Source organism: Panthera uncia, chromosome B4, assembly GCF_023721935.1.
Source record: "Panthera uncia isolate 11264 chromosome B4, Puncia_PCG_1.0, whole genome shotgun sequence".
NCBI classification, from domain to species: domain Eukaryota; kingdom Metazoa; phylum Chordata; class Mammalia; order Carnivora; family Felidae; genus Panthera; species Panthera uncia.
In genome coordinates, this window is record NC_064809.1 from 127,617,788 (window position 1) to 127,625,645 (window position 7,858).

Sequence of the window (7,858 nt, forward strand, 5' to 3'; positions counted from 1 at the left end):
CCCAGCCAACCATCCTCCACCCCATAATGCTGGGGGTCTCCCCTTCTGGCTTCTGGGCTACTGAAAGGTGAATCTTGCTGTGATAAGGAAAACCTCTGCCTCCCCCCCAAACCCCCCACCCCAGGCCCAAGGGTCGAGGCTCTATCTTCTTCCTTCTGTATTTGTCCTTTGTGCAGAGATGGAAGTGGTGTCTGAGAAGGCCCCAGATGGCCCCTGCCTGCAGCCAGGTCACCCCTCCCCGTCTCCAAGCCCCCAAAGAACCCCTCAGTAGTAGACGGGCCGCATCAGTCGATACTGGGGAAAACCCTAGAAGAATGAAACCAGAGGGGGCATTGACTTACCCAAGGTCACACGATGGATTACAACAGAGCTGGACCAGACCCAGATTTCCCAAACTCCGAACTTACTCTTCTTTGTACCTGCGATCCCCCCCCCCCCCCCCGCCCGGCCCATCCCATTTCCTCTGACACTGAGTCACCTCCCAAGTCCACGGGCAAGAGGGAGCCGATAGGATAGGATCGGGTTTTCTGAATGAGAGCTCTAAATTAAGTCCCAACCTCTCTGAGTCTGTTTCCTCACCTGTAAAAGGGAAATAATGCGTAGCTCAGGAGGAGGATGTCAGACAAAGGTTTCGGCATTGCGGAGTCCCATTTCTCGAGCTCAGGGTTTCACAACCTCAGCGCTCCTGACGTTCAGGCGGGATAATTCTTTGTTGCCGAGGCTGTCCTGTGCAATGTAGGACGTTTAGCAGCATGTCTGGCCCCCAGCCAGTAGTACGGACCGGTTGTGACAACCAACAAACGTCTCCAGGCATCACCAAGTATCCCCCGGGAGGCAAAAATCACCCTCGATTGAGACCCACTGCTTTAGGAGCAAATAACAGTTGAGCACAGCAGTCAGAAACAGTGTAGACAAGGACTCCCAAGGTGGAGGGGATCCTTCATCACGACCCCTCCCCCTGGAGGCTGAGTTTAGCCGTCCAGAAAGCTCCTTCCTTTTATACTTCCTTTTTATGCTTCCAAGCCTCGTTTTCTCTCCTGGAAACGTCCCCGCCTCTTTGCTTCAGGGAGAGGGCTTCGTCTACAGATGCATGTGAGTTCGGATCTGGCTTCTGTCTCAGCTGCCCCGTACGAGGCTGCCTGACCTTGGACACTGCTGAGCCTCTCTGGGCCTCAGTTTCTTCATCGTTAAAAAGGGAGTCATCATACTTTCCTTGAGAAATACGGGGATTAGATGAGAGAATGCACTGAAACCGCTTAGCTTGGTGCTGGGCACAGAGTAAATATCAGGTAAATATCAGAGTAAATATCAGGTGTTCCTGTTATTTTTTAATTTAATTTTATTATTTTTTAAATTTTTTAAAATTTATTTTGAGAGAGCGAGAGCAGGGGAGGGGCAGAGAGAGATGTTGGCAAGGCGTCCCACGCAGGCCCCACACTGTCAGCGCAGAGCCCAGCTTGGGGCTCGAACTCACGAGCCATAAGATCATGACCTGAGGCGAAATCAAGAGTAGGACGCTTAACTGACTGAGCCACCCAGGTGCCCCCGTTTTTTTTTTGTTTTTTGTTTTTTGTTTTTAACGTTTATTTTTGAGAGAGCGGCAGCAAGGCAGAGAGAGAGGGGGACACGGAATCTGAAGCAGGCTCCAGGCTCTGAGCCGTGAGCACAGAGCCCGACTCAGGGCTCGAACTCACAAACCCTGAGATCTCGACCTGAGCTGAGCCACCCAAGTGCCCCGCCCCCTGTTGTTGTTCTTTTTAAGGGACTTTTACTTATGCAGCATGTTGAGTGTCTCCTGTACGTCTGCGTTCAGGGAGAGGGGACAATGAATGTGAGAATTATGTTCCTGCCCTGGTAAAGCTTCCCAGCCAGGGAGTAAAACTGGCCGGTGCTACCATATTTCCAGAAGGAAGGGAGTAGTACCGTGAAGTGATGACAGACTCCTGTTAGAAGTGAGAAAAACAAGATCGGAGAGGTTGAGCGATTTGCCCAAGGGCACACAGCTAGTGTGAGAGCGGGGCCTCACCCGCAGTTAGAAATTGCAGGGGAGACGCCCCTCCAGTGGGTCTTGCCCGTGGTGGTTTTCCAGATTTCACGATTAAGGGAGAATGGAGTGTAACGCAGGGTTTGGACGCACCAGTGACAAGCTCAGGGAGGACGGCCACGTGTCTCCCAGCTCCACGAGGAGACCCTCTGAGCTGTGGGGTTCTGAGCCAGGGGTTCAGCTAGGCTCCCCTTCCCTTCCCTGGGTCCTCCTCCCAGCAAGGAACCCAGGCTGATCTGAGCTGAGGCTTTTCCTCCTGGGAAGGTTCTGGATGGGTCCGGACAGGTTCAGAGAAGGGCCCAGAGGCGGGAGAAAGGAAATTGAGCCTCGCCTTTCTAGGATTCCCGGAGCCTCGGTTTTGAGGAGTTGGCCGGGCTCCGCCCTCAGCCCCTTCAAGTCTGAACTCCCAGAATAATTAACCACTCACTGCAGGGTCCTGGCCTCTGCCAGAGCCCATCCTACCCACCGGCTGTGTTCCCCGGCAGGAACTTGCCGCCCTGGATAACAAGGATGATGAAATTTTCATCCGCTTGGCAAATATTTGCCGGACCACCCCTCCTGGGTCAGGGACAGTCAGCAGTTTCCCAGCCTCGTCTAACCGGCTGCACTGGGACGTGTTCACTCCTTGGATCGTTGCCACGAGGGATCAGGGCCCGAAGCCCCCACCCCGCACACGGCGGACTGAATAATGAATCGGGCTGCACGTGGCCCCCGAAAGGTCTGCCTTCCAGATCCTTCAGGCCGGGGCGGGGCTCAAGTCGCCCAGGCTGAGAAATGAGAGCAAATTCTAGATGTGATGTCAGGTAAGGTAAAGTTCACAACAATATCAGGTGTCACTCCCACTGGAATAACCCAGCTATACGAGCACAATAGAGGTTTATTCTTAACTTGTGGGGAATGAGTCATTCAGGAAGAGATGAGATTTTTAGGTTACCGAAGCTTTATCATTTTAAGCACCGAAAGGTTTAACATATTGGAGGGGGAGCATGCTGTACCGGGGGCACCTGAGCACTCAGCGGCTTTACTGATACCTTCTGGGGGCGCTTTGCCCCTAAACTAAATGGCCCCAACTGCCGTGTGACTCTCCAGGTCCTCCCAAGTCTGGATTATTCTTGCTGACTGTCCTTCCCGGTTACTGGCATGTTCTCCAGAGTCTCCGCCTGCTTCTAGGTGGGCCCATGCTCTCTGGATAACGGATAAGCCATTTTGGTGGCTTAACCCACTTTGCTCAACCAGTCGCTCTCAAATCTGGGCCCCCAGCAGCTCGCTGGGCCCGGATCCCTATTTATTTCAGACCCCCGTGTCCGCTGCCTGCTGGTACCCTAACGCCGCTCCCCTGTCCATGTTCCCTGTCTCAGGACGCGAGGCCACCGCCCCGGGGTCGCCCGTGCCCAGACCTGGCAGTGAGTCTCCAGATTCTACCTCCGTGGGTCTAACCCAGGACCTGCCTCACAGGATCAGATTTATACAAAGAACTGGGAACAAAGCCCAGCCCAGGAAGCACCACATAGATGCGTTATTACTGTAACTGACATGCTGTGCTGCCCCTCACTCCTGCCTCCCTGTGACGGCCTATACACCCTCACGGTGCCTATCTTATCTATGGTTCTCCTCCTGGCCCTAGCACCGTGACTGACGTGCACAGGTCTTTGTGAATGTTTGCCATCGCATCCATACCCTGGTGGGGCTGAGAGAGACCCTAATAATCCCTCCTATTTATCCAGCACCTTCCTTGCCAGGGAAGATGCTAAGTGTTTTTGTATTCATTGGATCCGTAACCCTGAGAACTCGTGTTCTTCTCCCCCATTTTACAGAGAAGGAGCGTCGGGCCTTAGAGAGGGGGCAGGACGGTTAGGGCGAGGATCGGAGTCCTGGAGGCAATGAGTATACGGCCGTAATAGTTCACTGAAGACACGAGCCACGCTCCAGAATGTGTGGCCCAGAACGAGGCAGGAGGGGCCCGCAGGAGTCCCCAGGCCAAGGTATCAGGGAGGCTTCCCAGGGCTGGTGCGTGGGGATTTATTCCCCCGCCGAGGCTGGCTGTGTCTGCTCTTTCCTCTTCCCCTGCCAGCTTCTGCTTCCTGGCACAGACTTTCCCCATTTCTGAACCATGAAAGGTTTGAAACACAGTTACAAGCCCTTGAAGAGAGCAAATCAAGTAAACGGCCCAAGAGTTTCCGTTGTGGGTGAAAGGCATGGGCTTTTGATGCTCGTGTAACCCCCGGGCTAGATCACGAAAAGAGAAAACCTCACCCCAGGATGGGTACGTTTTTAATGCTGCCCGGTTGACTTTAAAAAAAAGAAAGCAAGAAAGCAGGTAGGTAATGAGTTTTGCTCACCTGGGTTTCTTTCTTTCCCTAGGGTTCCGGGAAGCACCCCTTTCTCTCCTCTCCAAGAGGGTTGGGGTGCAACGAGGTAGGTAAGCGCTCCCCCCACCCCCACCTGTGGAGGGCCGGTGAGGGTAGGAGTTCGGTACCAGACCCATGACGGCTCTTCTGACAGCCTGCGGCTACAAACGCGGTGCCTGTGGCTTCACACGATTCTGGGAGAGGTGAGGTGCGGGATGTGATGGGCAGGGACAGACAGAAACAGCTAGAGACCGCAGTGGGCCAGGCAAGAACTTCCGGCCACCAGGAGCTGCTCTGGGCACCGCTGGGAGCAGAGCTGGAGAGGTCCCCTGGGGAGGTATGTGACCTCAGGCTTGCCCACCCTCACTCCCCGCTGGCTCCTCGCTCCCCTGGCCCTGAGCAACTTCTCAGGTGCCTGGTTGCCCTTCATGGGCCTGGTACTCACGTCCGGCCTCCGCCTTCTTGACTTGGCCCTTGGCCTGACTCGCTGTGGGGTCTGCTCTGGCAGCTCCCATCTGACAAGAGAATGCCACTAAGAAATGCAGAAGAGGGGCGCCTGGGTGGTTCAGCTGGTTGAGCGTCCGACTTCAGCTCGGGTCACGATCCCGTGTTTCGTGGGTTCGAGCCCCGTGTTGGGCTCTGTGCTGACCGCTCAGAGCCTGAAGCCTGCTTCGGATTCTGTGTCTCTCTCTCTCTCTCTCTCTGCCCCTCCCCTGCTTGTACTCTGTCTCTCTCTCTCAAGAATAAATAAAACATCAAAAAAATTTTTTTGAGAATATAGAGGAAATGGCGGAATTAGAAAAAAAAATCACAATTCGGCAATCTCCATAGTACTTATTATAGCAAGAATCATCAATGGGGGCGCCTGGGTGGCTCAGTCGTTTAAGCGTCCAACTCTTGATTTTGGTTCAGGTCATGATCTTGGGTTCGAGGCCTGCATGTTGGGCTCTGGGCTGACAGCGCAGAGCCTGCTTGGGATTCTCTCTCTCTCTCTCTCTCTCTCTGTCCCTCTCTGCCCCTCCCCTGCTTGTGCGCTCTCTCTCTCCAAATAAATAAGTAAACCTAAAAGAAAAAAAGAACCATCCACGAATATTAAAATTAAGGATGAGATAAACGTGTTTGCTGGAAAATAGGATGTTAATAGAGCCTCAGTGTATCTCCCCACCAAGATGCTGAGACACTCAAAGCGTGAGAGAGGAACTGTATCGATCAGCGGCTTGACTAAGTGATCAGTTCACCTTACCAGTGATGGCATAAACTGACAGGTGTACCTCGTGCCGGGGGGGGGGGGGGGGGCCCTGAGCGCACAGCCTCGCCGCTCTGATATTCCTGCCAAACATGCACACAATGAGTGTAATCGCCAGGAAATCTCAGACAAACCCAAACTGAAGGCATTCTACGAAATACACAGCGTCTTCTCCCCAAGAACGGGAGACGGAGCAAGACCAAGGAATCATTCCACATCAGAAGACTAAAGCGACAGGCCAGCGGAATGGAACCCTTTCTGGAGGGGAGCCTCAAGTACTCCCCGCCCCCCTTTGGCCGCAAAGGACATTAGCAGGACAACTCGTTTCCTGACGCGGGTAATTGTACTTCGGTCCCCATTTGTAGATCACCCTGAAGAGTTTAAGAGCGAAAGGCCACTAACTCCATGACTTCCTCGCCAACGGTTCAGAAAAACGAGAAAAGGAGGGACAGAGAATGAAAGAGCACATGTAGTAAAAAAAAAAAAAAAAAAAATGTGAACGTTTGGTGACTCTTGAGTGAAGCCTCCGCCAGTCTGGTATTATTTTTGCGGCTTTGCTCAAAGTCTGAGAGTGCTGCAAAATAAAATGCTATTTTTTAAACGCAGGCTCTTCTGATCCAGTTCCAGCCAGGGCTGCCAACGGCACCCACGTTCCAAAACGAGGTGCTAGACCTTCTAAAGCAGGTGGCTGGGAACTAGTTTTGGAAGCCTCGGGAGACCGTGCCTCCCACCTACGGCGGAGACAGACGCCATGGGAGCGGCTGGCAGGCAGAGGGGGGCTCTCTCCACAGGGAGGTGTTGGGGTGCTGTGGGTCTTTACTTCTCCCGCCCCGTGTAGGGGGGGTGGTGCTCCCCTCCCTGAAGGCTGAGTAAGAGAGTTTTCCACGAGGCCATCTGCAGAGCCTGGCCTTTGTGCCCTGGATTGGGGGGTGGGGGCACAGGGGTGGCGGTGGCGCTCGGAGGCTAGGCGGGACCCCAGCCTGGGAAAGCCTGTCGGCGGGAAGCGGAGCCGGCAGGCTGGTCCGTGGTGGAATGGGATGTATGGGGTGAACCCTGTCAGTGCCGGGCCTTGGCTTCCAGGGGGCCAGCTGAGGACCTGGGTCAGGAGCCGTGACTTGCTGCCGCCCAGAAGAGACTTTATGCAGGGCCAGGACACAAGGGGAGTGGGCAGTGGCACCGGTGGGAGGTGGTCCTTGAGTACGGTGTCCCAGAGGAGCCCCTGCCCAGGAAGGAAAGTACAGTGTGAGCCTCTCCTAGCAGTGGGGGCTCCAAAGAACCCTCGAAACAGTCCTTCAGGAAAAAAAAAAAAACAAAACCTAGCCAGCTTGGGTCGTCGCTCTGGCGAGAGCCAAGCCACCAGAGGACGTGCGCCCCAGGCGAGGGAAATCTTCCCTTTCTTTTCCCATCTTCATTCCCCACCAGCCACCGAGGAGAGGAGGGGGAGGAGCAGGGGACTCTGGGGGCGCACAGAACACCCCGAGGGGGTCCCCCCTGTGTAAAACGGCAATCACCATCGCAGCTCCCTGTTGGGTTGAGATGAAAAGAGATAATCCGTGAAAGTGCATGGCACAGAGGTGGGCCCATGGACGTGCTCATAAATGTCCCTGGGGCAGCCGAGGGGGGCAGGGGGATGGGCAGTAGATTCCTGGTTCCTTGTGAGTCCTAATTCAAGCCGTGAAAGGACATCAGCAGGAGCCAGAGCGCCGTTTGCAGGCAAGAGAGGTCCCTGGAGAAGGCCGCTAAGACTGAGCCCACCGACTGTCAGGGCCCCAGTTCCCGGGAGCTGAGCTGCAAAGAGAACCAGCAGGAGCAGACGGACCGCGTGGGCCTGCCTGGTGGTTGGGGGCGCGCCGCCGGTGGAGGCGGGATGGGGCTCCACGGACCCGGGCGGGGTGGCGCGCCCCCTGCCGCCGGCCCCCGGGACGAGGTCCAGACCCCTGGCTGAAGAGGGCAGAGCCCAGGCTTGAGGACCCGGGGGAGGGGAGGAGAGGAGGGGAAGAGAGGGGAGGAAGGGAGGAGAGGGGAGGGGGGGGGGCGGGAGGGCAGTGTCGCGGCCAGGCCCGGCGGCCCTTTGGTGCAAACTGGAGAGAAAGGCGCCCCTTCCTCCACACACTCGACGGCCTTTTCGCGGTGCGAATGGCGCCCCCTGGAGCCTGCAGAAATTATGGGCCGGCTGTGTGAGCTCTTCCTGGCGAAGGTCTGGGGCTCCTTGATTCTGGA